Below are 13,068 nucleotides of genomic sequence, written 5' to 3'. Positions count from 1 at the left end.
GATAATGACCCTAAACACACCTCCAAGATGACAATGGCCTTGCTGAAGAAGCTGAAGGTTAAGGTGATGGACTGGCCAAGTTTGTCTCCAGACCTAAACCCAATTGAGCACATGTGGGGCATCCTCAAGAGGAAGGTGGAGGAGTGCAAGGTATCCAACATCCGTGTGCTCCGTGATGTTGTCATGGAAGAGTGGAAGAAGATTCCAGAAGCAACCTGTGCAGCTCTGGTGAATCCCATGCCCAGGAGGGTTAAAGCAGTGCTAGATAGCAATGGTGGTCACACAAAATATTGACACTTTGGGCACAATTTAGACATGTTCACTATGGGGTGTACTCACTTTTGTTGCCAGCTGTTTAGACATTAACAGCTGTGTACTGAGTAATTTTCAAGGGACAATAAATCTATACTGTTATTCAAGCAGCACACTGACTACTTTAGGTTATATCAAAGTTTCATTAAGATAGTGTTATCCCCTGAAAGTATATGACAGAATATTTGCAAAAATCTAAAGGGTGTACTCACTTTTGAGATATACTGTATAAATGGTGAAATTATATTATGAGGATGATGTGAAAATTAAATAGCATGATAGTTTATAGTTTATGGTTTATGTTTATTTCTGATAGGGAGCTATGGCTTTAAGTAAATAACCTTAATTTATGCAAGAAATTATGAAATTGATGGAGTTACCATAAGACGAATATCTTGGATGGAAAGTTACCTACTAAATAGGAAACAAATAGTTTACTTTAATGGCAGTGAATCTAAAATGAAAGATGTTACATGTGGAGTTCCACAGGGGAGCTGTTTAGGACCATTATTATTTTCTGTATTTTTTAATGAATTGCCCTTTGCTTTGAAGAAATCTAATATTGTTACATATGCCGATGATTCTACAATTTATGCTACTGCTCCTTTAATAGGTGAATTGAATGACATATTGCAGGAGGAATTAAAGGTAGTAGCTGAATGGATAGGTTACAATAAATTCCTTCTTAATGTTGGCAAAACAAAATCAATATTGCTTTGTTCTAAATATCAATTTAAACCTGAAATAATATTGAAATTGAATGTAAATAATATTTCTGTTGAACAGGTTTATGAGACAGATTTTGGGTGTAATTTTAGATCATAATTTGTTATGGTCTAAACAAATTGATTCTGTAGTTTGCAAAATGGGAAGAGGCGTGTCACTAGTGAGAAGAAACTCAAAATTTTTATCTCTAGATGTTAGGAGACAGGTTTTGAATGCTTTGATTTTGTCGCAACTAGATTATTGTTTTGTAGTTTGGTCTAATACTTTAGTTAAAAATGTAAAGAAATTACAAGGGGCACAAAATAAAGCTGCACGTTGTGCTTTATCATGTCCTTATAGATCTAATGTGTCCAGCATGCACAAAAAACTAGGCTGGCTATCTTTAAGACAAAGGTCTACGTATGTTATGTTAAGTTTTCTGAGAAATATACTGGTGACACGCTCTCCGAAACAACTGTATGACAGATTCCATCATCATTTTGCTCACCATGGTTACAATACTAGAATGACATCAGAAAGCAGGTTCATACTACCGAGGGTGAGAACAGGTACGATTCAGAGAACTTTTTTTTACAGAGCCATGGTCGGCTGGAACTCTATACCAGTTTATATTTCACATGCAGGTAGCAAAGATTGGTTTAAGTTTCAGTTAAAACAATATCTTTTAAAATTTTATGAATGATGATTTGTCATTTAGAGGGAACAAAGTGAAGGTTGAAATATAATTATAGGTAGTGTAAACCCTATCGTAATAAGGTGAAAAGTGGTCAAATAATTCTAGATAAGGTAATTCCAGGCAGGCATTGGTTATAAAGGTGTTTTATTTGATTTCATTTCTATGTATGTATGTATGTCTGAGAATGATGGTGATGTGGTTATCCTCTGTATAGATTGTGATTAAGGGAGTTGTGTCTATTATTGTTTTGTTTTGTCATGTGTAATGTATGTCTGTATGTATTAAGTGTTAATTTGTGTGTTGTGTGTATGTCGGACCCCAGGAAGAATAGTTAATGCTGTGGCTAATGCTAATGGGGATCCTAAATAAAAACAAACAAACAAACAAACAGGGCAATTTGCAGGTCTGGATTGTTTAGGTGTGTGTACACAATGTCCAAAGGGAATGAAATCAGCACACTCGTCTGTATTAGAGTATAATGTAATTTATTAAAAAACTTGGAATTGAGTATTGTGTGATAGGAAAGATTATTCATGACATGTGGGTACACAACCCGCTGCTGTTGTAGCTGCTTGCCCATAATCAGTATCCTCTCTGACGTGATTATTAATGAATAAAGAAATTCCAGTTACGTGAACATAATTGTAAATTAATAGGTGTCAGTAATTTGACTCATGCAGAACTGTTAGTGAATTAAAGGCTTTATTATAATACTTTCGACTGTTAGAACACTGTTGCGGGGGCTGATTTATACTTTTTGTTTTATTCTGCAGCTGGAAAACTCTTGCATCACATGCCAGACTGTAACGCTGCATTCACAGTTAATTAAAAATGAGGTACAAATAAGATGAAGTGATATAAATGGACCAGAAGTGAAAAAGATTTGACCTGAATCCACATGCTATTCTGTCTCAGGTTGCGGGAGAGAGTAAATGGTTTTCGGTTGTTGACCTTTCCAACATTTTTTTTCAGCGTTCCGTCAGTCAGGGCCCAAGGTCATGTGTGTGTGTGTGTGTGTGTGTGTGTGTGTGTGTGTGTGTGTGTGTGTGTGTGTGTGTGTGTGTGTGTGTGTGTGTGTGTGTAAACGTGTGTAAACGTGTGTGTGTGTGTGTGTGTAAACGGCTGCAGTGTGTGTGTGTGTGTGTAAGCTCCTTGTTGCCTGTCTGGCTGCGGGTTCACGTGAAGCTGCGTGGATCAGAGGGAGGTGTTATCTCATTACCTTTCTGTTGACATTTTTGTTAAAATAATGCAAATAACTGGCTTCTTGATGCGGTGTGGTCTGTGTCTGACGAGGGAGATTTTTGTCTGCTGGACAACACAAGAGCTTCAGAGGACGTTTTGGCTAGTGTTTAGAAATGGAATAATATAGTCTTTTTGAATCATTCTGGGCCCTGAATGGAGGCATGGCGACGTAGAATTGTCAAATTGGGTTGATTCACCATTCGAATTGTTGCATATTACTTTTGTGATACTATATTTGACCCTGATTGTATGGAAATGGGATTCTTGCCATTGCCGTGTATGATTGGGTTGATTGTGACACAAGCGTGAAACATATCAATCACTTTTCTTTATTTTGTCTGTCGTGAAGTCACGTACTATCACCAGAGACGAATGCGTTAAAGCTACTCTGGCTCTGTTGACCCATTTGGCTGAACAGGGGCATAAAGCCAGCCTGTCCAAACTGCAGTTTGTTGCCACAGAGGTTACGTTTCTGAGTCACGTCATTTCGGGGGAGGGCAAATCCCTCTCACCAGGCAGAATTGAGGCCATTTCAGAAAATGCCAAAACCGATCACTAAGAAACACATGATGTCATTTCTGGGCGTCACCAGTTATTGTCGACAGTGGGTCCCGCATTATGCTGAAATTGAGGCACCATTGGCAGCAATTACCCATGGAAAAGGCCTAAAAGCATCAGACCCTGTTACTTGGACTGACGAGGCTGACAAAGTCTTCACGGACCTGAAACTGACGTTACAGACGACTCCGACACTTGGACTGCCTGACTGTTCACGACCTTTCACCCAGAATGTGGACGAAAAGGGGGGTCACATGATTTCAGTTCCAGTACAAGTTCATAACCCTTACCCTTTGCCAACAGCTGAGGACAGAGAACCACACAACTGTGTGGCAACGCTAACATCCATTTGTTCCCCAAGACCTGAATTTGATTGATGTTGCAATTGACAATGCTGACTTTGATTTTTTTTGTTGATGGTTCTGCTTCCAGGGATCCTGCTACGTGCAATAACATTGCAGGTTCAGCTGTATGTACCACGCTGCATGACTCTGTGTGGCTGGGTCTTTGTCCCCAAAACACTCAGACAGCTGAACTGGTGGCGCTGACAGAGGCATGCAAGTTTGCTGAAGGGAAAATCAGTAAACATTTACACTGACAGATACGCCTGGGGTGTTGTTCATGATTTTGGCCAAATTTGGCGTAACAGAGATTTTCTACTAGTGGCTGCCCTCCTGGACGCCATGTTGCTGTCTAAACAAATTGCTGTATGTAAATGTGATGCTCACACTAACAAATCTGATCTTATCTCCCAAGGGAAATGTTCCAGCAGACGCAGAAGCAAAAACTGCGTCAAGGCAACCTTTATCTCTCAAGATACAGGCTGTTTTCCCTACTCCTTCCTTCCTCCGCTGTCACCTCGGTTGAGATTGCTGACCTGCAGTTAAGGGCCCTCACAGCCTAAAAAACACTCCTGGAGGAATGCAAACTGTAGGGTAATTGACGGTGTGTGGAAAGGCCCTGACGGCCTGCCCTGTCTCCCCAGATTTCTTTTCCCTCACTATGCTAAATCGACACACGGATTGGACCATGTGTCAAAGGGGGGTATGGTGAGTGAAATATGAAGACACTGGTTCACGAGAGGGTTCACTACTCACGCTACTGATTTTTGCAAAAGATGTGTGATCTGCTCCACAAACAATGTGGGGAGGGGGTTAAAGTTATCCACAGGCGGCTCACTCCCCACCAGACAGACCGTTTCAGCATTTGCAGATGGATTTCATTGAACTTACACCCAGTGAAGGCAAAGAGTTTGTTTTGGTTATCGTTTGCATGTTTTCCAAATGGATTGAAGATTTCCCCACAACAAGACAGGACTCCGCTGCAGTGGCAAAGGCTTTGATGCACCTGATAATTCCCAGATTGGGAGTTCCAGCGAAAATCAGCTCAGACAATGGCACTGGCCTTTGTGAAGATGAAATGTTATGATATTGTGCCACCTTGTCCTCTGTTTTTGTCTGATATTCACAAACAGGTTAAAACTGCCATCCCCAAACCGGCAGAGACAAAACTCCATGACCTCGGAGTTGGAGACTACATTGTGGTGAAAGACTTCAGATGTAAACACTGGAAAGCTCGGAGGTGGAACGGACCGTTCCAAGTGCTTCTGGTGACGGAGACAGCAGTCAAGGTTGCAGAGAGAGCCACGTGGATTCACACCAGTTACTGCCGATGGGTTCCTGAGCCACACACACGCCATGTACCTGATCTAGAGGCCACGGCCGTACCATCCCCTTAGGCGGCTCGGATGCGGCCTAAGGGTGGCGACCAGTGTCCTGCTGGTCATCTCCATAGGGGTGGGGTTGATTGTGCTGTTTTAAGATTGATGCGATGGCATTGGACTTGGAGGACCTCACAACGACTGTCACAATAGGTTTTGGGACACTTAACCTGTTCGGCTGTACAAGGCCTCCGCAATGTGGTTATGCAGAACAGAATGGCCCTGGACTTGGTGTTAGCTAAACAGGTGGGGGTTTGTCATATGATTGGTACTGACTGCTGTACTCCTGACGTGTATGACAATATGACACATGTTGTTGCACACCTGAATAATTTGTTGCATTTCCAGAAGAGCCGAGATTCCACAGGTGGCGGAGGTGATGGTTTTTGGTCCTGGTTTTCCATTTCAAGGTGGCAAACTGCGCTGTTCCACCTCTCTGCCCCACTCCTGACTATTGTTTTGGGTTTGTGTGTTTTTCTGTGTTGTATTGTGCAATTGGTGAAGAAACTAGTGGCTTCTGCCATCTCCACCCCTGCTGGGCAGTTTGCCCAGGAGATGGACCGGGATGATGAGTGGGTTCCTCCTTTCGTGGAGGAAGAAGAGTTACTTTAACTTTATATTCTGCATTAATCCCTCCTCAAGCGGATGTTTTCATTTATTCTGTTTTGAGCTGATTTTGAGCTGTTATGTCCTGTTGACAAAATGAGAGGGAGTCAAGCATTAGCCCTGTGTTACGAAGGGTTAATACATGGAGAGTTATGCCAGGACATATGGAAAATTTTGTCACTTCTTTTTTATGATTGACACTTTTTCCTCGCATTTTATCCTTACTGCTTGGTCACACAATGCTTTTGATTTTTCTTTTTTTCTTCTCCTTTTTCCTTCATGGATTATTGTGCTAAATGTGATTTGGTTTGTTATTGTTTATAGTAGATTAGTTTATACTTCATTATGGGACTTTTCCTCATCATATTGTTTTTTTTTTCCTTTTTAGGTTGAGTGTACCTAGGCGGGATGAGTCTTTTACCCTCCTCATGTCAAGTGGGGGGAGGGGTTTTGTCTCTTCTGTACCCGTAACCTGTGATCCTCTGCCTGGGTTTTTTTTTTACTCCCAAGTTGGAGACTGGGTGTGCTAGCGTTTGGCTGGTGCGGGGCAGAGCCCCGGGGTCACGGGGTAGGTCATTGCAAAATTTCCTATTTTATTATGGTTTGGCATAAAATGCTAAAAAGGGTGGAATGTAATCGGACATTTTGGTATAACAATATTTTTTGTCTTGTATGCTTTAACACTAATGCACAAATCTTGTTTTCAAATGAACATTCCGATGGTGAGGTCATGCTCCTTTGACACAGAGCCTAGCATGGTTGCCAGGGTGATATTTTGTCTAGTTGACTAGACAAAATATCACACTATAAGATAGCGTGTGCTTAAACATTGCTAGGGCATTACTGGCTGACTGAGCGTCTGATCAGATTGGCATTGTGTGACCCTCCATTCATTGAATGTTTCTATTTTCATTAAAACTCCAGAAAGACAGCTGAGTGTGTCCTGACATTCATTTTTGAACACCTTTTTGGAACGAACAATTTTTGCCACCACACATGACAATTTTATAATTTATTTGATATGAGTTCATATTTTGAAAAAAGTGAGTGACAAACTTCTCCTAAACCGATATGTACCAGTGTATGATTTTTGAGTCCTGTCAAAAGGTATCTGAATCTGAAATGTAATTTTCCTAAGACAAAACCAGTGATTTTTAATGATTATTTTACCAGAAATCCAGAGTGACGTAGAATAGCATTTTCGTTCAAGTTTCGTAGCACATAATTTGATGAAAAATGTATACCTGACCAAACTGTCATATCCACTTGTTCAGAATGGAAGCCAGATTAAATGTACAGATTTTGGGTCAAATTGGACAAAGTATGAGCAAGTTACAACAACTTATATGTTGTTATATGTTATATGTTATATGATGTATATGACACCGAAATTTGACTACCTCTAACGGCCACGCCCTTTGATAAAAAGTTACCGTTTTCACTGTCAGTCATCGTCAATGTCTTACCTATTATGTGACCAGCGTTGAGATCAATACACTCATCTCGCTTGGAGCACAGATGCATACTAGTAGACATGACAATTCCTGGTGCCAACAGGTAGCGCTACAACCGATCCGGAATATTCCACCATAGATGTCTTCAGGCTCAGTCTACAATCGTGCACATACATTTTCGACCACATCAAATAATATATTGCTGAATTACAGCCAATTGATGTTTGATGGCGAGGCTTAAAAATGACCTCAAACTTCACCGGATCACTACGGTCACGCCCTCTGGTAAAAACTTAAAAGCTTCGCAATTTAGCGTCGACCATGTGTCTAGATTGTACAAACCAAATTGTGAGCTAATCCAATAAAATCTCTAGGAGGAGTTTGTTAAAGTACGAGGCCTGGAAAACCATAATTCATAAAAAATGCCATTTTCTGTTCAAAATGCCGGTGTAACTTAGAGCATGGGTCCAAGAGACTTTTTTGTAGGGCTTTGTCAGATATAATACACACATAAAGGTCATTGCTGTAAGTCAAACCATATTGTGGGGCTCGTCGAAAAACATAAAATAGGTGGCGCTATAGAGCCCATTCTTGTCGACCCATACCTGTCGCCCATAAAATACGTAATTTTTCGCGACTCTGGAAGCGTGTGCAAAATCTGGTGAGTTTTCGAGCATTTTAAGGCCTCCAAAAAGGCAATTTATTACCGGCGAGAAAAATAATAATAATAATAATTAAAGCTGCAAGCAGCGTTGATCGGGCCTCAGGATCGGGCATTGCCAGGGAGTGGGATAGGGGATTGTGCAGACCTGAACAAGTGTTTTGCTCCCTGTGCAATGGTCATGGCGGCGGGACAGAGAAGATGGAGTAAAGATAGGGATATTTGCCCTAAAAAGCTTTCACATGAGGTTCATAATGTGATGGGGATGCTCCCCCCTGTGGTGCACAAACCTAATGATCTTGTTTTTCCTTTCTGCATAGTACGAGGAGCAGAATTGGAGGTAGTTGCTCGGGGAGCATTGCCAGTGATGACGGTTGCGGAGGGATTGGTGAGATGCAGCAGAGTAACATGGTACCCAAAATCCCCCTGGGGAAATGACACTGCAACCTTCAAGCTATGAGACCAGCCCAAAAGCTTGAATTCAATGTAAACAAGTAGTACCAAATGGGGGACAATTGATTTACTAACAAAGCTCATCCCATATAGCCCAATATAAGTTGCTGGATTTGGGAAAAGGAACAAAGCTACTGGGGGATATTTTTTGGACTTGTGAGAATAATGGCACTATGATATCCCACTTACCTTTAGATTGGACGGGTATATGCGCTCCAATAATGTTAACAGGACAATTATCTCTGATTATGCAAAAATTAGATCAAGATCAACCACACCACAGAAGTAAACGGAATACTCAAGACTCCAATCAAAGGTGGGAATGGAATTGGAAAGCATCTGAGGAAATCTATATCTCGTGGGATCAAATCCCCTTGGGTGTACCTGAAGACCAAACCGCAATAGCATCCGCGTGGATAAAGACTGGGAGGGTATTCGGATATGTTCCATTAATAGAGTAACCGAACTAGGGACCCTGCAGGCCTGAACGCCTTTGGATCGACCTGGAGCTGAAGGAAACCAGCTAATGTACCCAGAATGCACCACTCATCCATCCAGAATGCACCATTCATCCACCCAGAATGCACCACTCATCCACATGGATAGAGAGAGAGAGAACCGCTCGTTATCAGGATCCCCTTCTGAGCGTAACCACCTTTGTTCACCAAGGAACGCTGACCGGCCAGACCAAACACCCTTTTACTAAATTACAAAGATCCACTAAGAGTCTGTTTCCAGGGCAGAGAAACTTAGTTAATACGTTTAGTTTCACGTTGTGAGCCGGATCGCTGATCCCGTCACAACTGTGTTTATAAGTTTATATGTGTTTGTTTATTTTATTGTTCTTCTCCTCACCTCTCTCTTACTAACCCGCCCCACACACGCACACACACACACACACACACACACACACACACACACACACACACACACACACACACACACACACACTCTCTCTCTCTCTCTGTCTCTCTCTCTCACAGAGACACACACACACACACACACACACACACTCTCTCTCTCACACACACACACACACACACACACACACACACACACACACTCACACATACACCCACACATACACACGCACACACACACACACACACACACACACACACACACACACGTAATCTGAAGTTTGTGTCTACTATTAGTTGTTTTTGTGTAGTTTAGCCATCAGAATTTATCCTAAGTGTTGTTTCATCATCTTTTAACAATCATGTAAATACATTCTGATTAATTTGAATGAGAGAAGTTGTTTGTCTTTATTTTACACATAATTGTCACAACTGCTGGTTTAAAGGTCTGAGCTCGGACTGAGACTGATTTTGCTGTTTAGTTAATCATTTTCCTGATTACGTCAGGTGGTGTCGCGTTTTGATTAATTCATTTTGATTTTTCAATTTGATAAATAATCTACTTTATTAATTATTAATGATTGTCAAAGGACAACCATTAATAACTCTTGGATAACTGAACCAGCAGCCCCTCTGTGGCTCAACAATGGATTAGTTTAATGAGGGATGTGTCCAGTAGTTTGGGGGATAAACTAGACATTAGTTTAATGAGGGATGTGTCCAGTAGTTTGGGGGATAAACCAGACATTAGTTTAATGAGGGATGTGTCCAGTAGTTTGGGGGATAAACTAGACATTAGTTTAATGAGGGATGTGTCCAGTAGTTTGGGGGATAAACTAGACATTAGTTTAATGAGGGATGTGTCCAGTAGTTTGGGGGATAAACTAGACATTAGTTTAATGAGGGATGTGTCCAGTAGTTTGGGGGATAAACTAGACCAGACTGAAACGGAGCTGCAACACTTCTGCTTCATGAGGTCCATACAGACTCCAGCTCAAACTGGTTCAATCCGGACGCACAATTCCACTAAAACACATTTATATTTGTGTTATTTTTGTTTGAATAATGTCGTTAGTGTGGTGGAAATAAAAGGATCTGATCCCGATGAGAGAGTCTACGTCAGATTAGCTGAATGAGGACTGTGGTTTTATGGGGGGGCTGCCCTTTTGAACCAGGAAACAAGATGTTTATTCCTTATACAGGCTTTAACATTAGATTAGATTGTCTTATCTTAAAAGGGTAAAAAAGGTAAAAAAAATATATAATTACGAAATATAAACAGTATACACATTGGAATGAAAAATAAAAAGTAGTGCAATACGGGAAAGAAAGGAAATACTGCAAAAGAAGCAGGTAGGATGTGCGTGAGGTGGACAGATATTGCACATGTTTGGAATATAAAGTATAATAATAATAATAATAATAATAATAATAATAATAATAATAATAATAATAATAATAATAATAATAATTAATATAAAGGTTCCAGCAGGTGAGGAGGAATCAAAGGTGATTTTCTCAGTTGAGGGAATTGAATTAAGGAGTGTTTCCTTGATCAAAGTCCACCACACCTTTTTCAGACATTAGCTGTGGTTCTCTGTGGGAATGTGCTTTGCTCTGTTAAGAAAGAACAAAAGTTACTTGTAACCTTGGACATAGATTAATGTACATGAATAAAGAAAATAAAAATACAAGATGAGTAAAACAATGAAAGTAACACACTAAAGTTAAAATGAATAAAATCACACCCCAGTAAAGCTGAATAAGACATGAAACATTTCCTTAACATTAGTTCTGGTTTAGCTTTACTCAGTAGTTTCCACCAGTTCTGTATTTCTTGAATATTTTTGTATATTGTTGTATATTGATCTATATTGTTGTACAATGTCGTTTATTGTCTGGTCGTGTTAAAGGAGTTTTCGCTCCACCCCTTCTACCCACACACACACACACACACACACACACACACACACACACACACACACACACACACACACACACACACACACACACACACACACACACACACACACACACACGTAATCTGAAGTTTGTGTCTACTGTTAGTTGTTTTTGTGTAGTTTAGGCATCAGAATTTATCCTGAGTGTTGTTTTATCATCTTTTAACACTTGTGTAAATAAATTCTGATTATTTTGAATGAGAGAAGTTGTTTGTCTTTATTTTACACATAATTGTCACAACTGCTGGTTTAAAGGTCTGAGCTCAGACTCCTTCCTTCACCATTATTCTGAAAAATAACTTACCTTGAGACTGATTTTGCTGTTTAGTTAATCATTTTCCTGATTACGTCAGGTGGTGTCGCGTTTTGATTAATTCATTTTGATTATTCAATTTGATAAATAATCTACTTTATTAATTATTAATGATTGTCAAAAGACAACCATTAATAACTCTTGGATAACTGAACCAGCAGCCCCTATGTGGCTCAACAATGGATTCGTTTAATGAAGGATGTGTCCAGTAGTTTGGGGGATAAACTAAACATTAGTTTATTGACAGATGTGTCCAGTAGTTTGGGGGATAAACTAGACATTAGTTTAATGAGGGATGTCTCCAGTAGTTTGGGGGATAAACTAGACATTAGTTTAATGACGGATGTGTCCAGTAGTTTGGGGGATAAACTAGACATTAGTTTAATGAAAGATGTGTCCAGTAGTTCGGGGGATAAACTAGACATTAGTTTAATGACGGATGTGTCCAGTAGTTTGGGGATAAACTAGACATTTGTTTAGTGACAGATGTGTCCAGTAGTTTGGGGATAAACTAGACATTTGTTTAGTGACGGATGTGTCCAGTAGTTTGGGGGATAAACTAGACATTAGTTTAATGAGGGATGTGTCCAGTAGTTTGGGGGATAAACTAGACATTAGTTTAATGAGGGATGTGTCCAGTAGTTTGGGGGATAAACTAGACATTAGTTTAATGAGGGATGTGTCCAGTAGTTTGGGGGATAAACTAGACATTAGTTTATGACGGATGTGTCCAGTAGTTTGGGGGATAAACTAGACATTAGTTTAATGAGGGGTGTGTCCAGTAGTTTGGGGGATAAACTAGACATTAGTTTATTGACGGATGTGTCCAGTAGTTTGGGGGATAAACTAGACATTAGTTTAATGAGGGATGTGTCCAGTAGTTTGGGGGATAAACTAGACATTAGTTTAATGATGGATGTGTCCAGTAGTTTGGGGGATAAACTAGACATTAGTTTAATGACAGATGTGTCCAGTAGTTTGGGGGATAAACTAGACATTAGTTTAATGACAGATGTGTCCAGTAGTTTGGGGGATAAACTAGACATTAGTTTATGACGGATGTGTCCAGTAGTTTGGGGGATAAACTAGACATTAGTTTAATGACGGATGTGTCCAGTAGTTTGGGGGATAAACTAGACATTAGTTTAATGACGGATGTCTCCAGTAGTTTGGGGGATAAACTAGACATTAGTTTAATGACAGATGTGTCCAGTAGTTTGGGGGATAAACTAGACCAGACTGAAACGGAGCTGCAACACTTCTGCTTCATGAGGTCCATACAGACTCCAGCTCAAACCGCCTCAATCCAGACACACAATTCCACTAAAACACATTTATATTTGTGTTATTTTTGTTTGAACAATGTCGTTAGTGTGGTGGAAATAAAAGGATCTGATCCCGATGAGAGAGTCTACGTCAGATTAGCTGAATGAGGACTGTGGTTTTATGGGGGGGCTGCCCTTTTGTACCAGGAAACAAGATGTTTATTCCTTATACAGGCTTTAACATTAGATTAGATTGTCTTA

The 13,068-nt window shown here is 40.3% G+C and overlaps 1 protein-coding gene across 1 annotated transcript in view; it reads left to right on the top strand.

Annotated features, from left to right (window-relative positions):
• LOC133419538 (NACHT, LRR and PYD domains-containing protein 3-like) overlaps positions 1-13,068 on the top strand; it is a 79,096-nt gene that overhangs the window by 24,292 nt on the left and 41,736 nt on the right. The window lies entirely within an intron of this gene.

This window comes from Cololabis saira, chromosome 19 (assembly GCF_033807715.1).
Source record: "Cololabis saira isolate AMF1-May2022 chromosome 19, fColSai1.1, whole genome shotgun sequence".
Classification (NCBI taxonomy): domain Eukaryota; kingdom Metazoa; phylum Chordata; class Actinopteri; order Beloniformes; family Belonidae; genus Cololabis; species Cololabis saira.
Note: the sequence above shows the minus strand (reverse complement) of the source record. Positions and strands in the feature narration are given on the sequence as shown.